Source organism: Mandrillus leucophaeus, unplaced genomic scaffold (genome assembly GCF_000951045.1).
Source record: "Mandrillus leucophaeus isolate KB7577 unplaced genomic scaffold, Mleu.le_1.0 Scaffold297, whole genome shotgun sequence".
In the NCBI taxonomy this organism is placed as follows: domain Eukaryota; kingdom Metazoa; phylum Chordata; class Mammalia; order Primates; family Cercopithecidae; genus Mandrillus; species Mandrillus leucophaeus.
In genome coordinates this window covers 1,621,808-1,622,997 of record NW_012103109.1, presented here as the reverse complement: position 1 = coordinate 1,622,997, position 1,190 = coordinate 1,621,808, and positions in this window count along the sequence as shown.

Here is a 1,190-nt window from a genome sequence, read left to right as displayed (position 1 = left end):
CCTGTAGTCCCAGCTACTCGGGAGGCTGAGGCAGGAGGATGGCGTAAACCCGGGAGGCAGAGCTTGCAGTGAGCTGAGATCCGGCCACTGCACTCCAGCCTGGGAGACAGAGCAAGACTCCGTCTCAAAAAAAAATAAAAATAAAAATAAAAATAAAAAAAAAAGAAACTCCTCTTAGAACTGATTAGGAATGGAGTAAAGTTGCAGAATACAAGATCAACATACAAAAATCAGTAGTGTTTCTATAAACAAATAATGAATTGCCTGAAAAAAATAAAGCAGTCCCATTAACAATAGCTACACATACATGCAAAATACCTAGGGATTTAACCAATAAGGTGAAAGACCTCTACCAGGAAAACTAGAAAACACTAATGAAAGAAATTGAAGAGGATACAAACAAAATATGACATGTTTATGGATTGAAAGAATATTGTTAAAATGACCATATTAATCAAAGCAATCTAGAGATTCAATGCAGTCCCTATGAAAACACCAATGATATCCTTCACAGAAATAGAAAAAGAAATCCTAAAATTTGCATGAAACCACAAAGACCCTGTATTAGTATTAGTCTGTTCTCACATTGCTATAAAGAACTACCTGAGACTAAGTAATTTATGAATAAAAGAGGTTTAATTGACTCACAGTTCCACAGGCTAAACAGGAAGCATGACTGGGAAGCCTCAGAAAACTTACAAGCATGGCAGTAGGCAAAGTGGAAGCAAGCACTTTCTTCCCGTGGTGGCAGGAGAGAGAGAGAGAGAGAGAGAGAGAGAGAGAAAGAGAGAGTGAGTGAGGGCAGAAGTGCCACACACTTTTAAACCATCAGATCTCATGAGAACGCACTACCATGAGAACAGCAAGGGGGAAATCCACCTCCATGATCTAATCACCTTCCTTAGGTCCCTTCCCTGACCCACGGGGATTACAATTTTGCATGAGATTTGGGTGGGGACACAGAGCTGAACTATATCAGATCCCAAATAGACAAAAGAACAAAGGTGGAGGCATCATACTACCAGACTTCAAAATATACCACAAAGATGTAGTAACCGAAACAGCATGGTACTGGCATAAAAACAGAAGCACAGACCAATAGAACAGAATAGAGAACCCAGTAATTAATCCACATATCTATAGCCAACTGATTTTTGACAAAGTCACTGAGAATACACATAAAAAAAAAA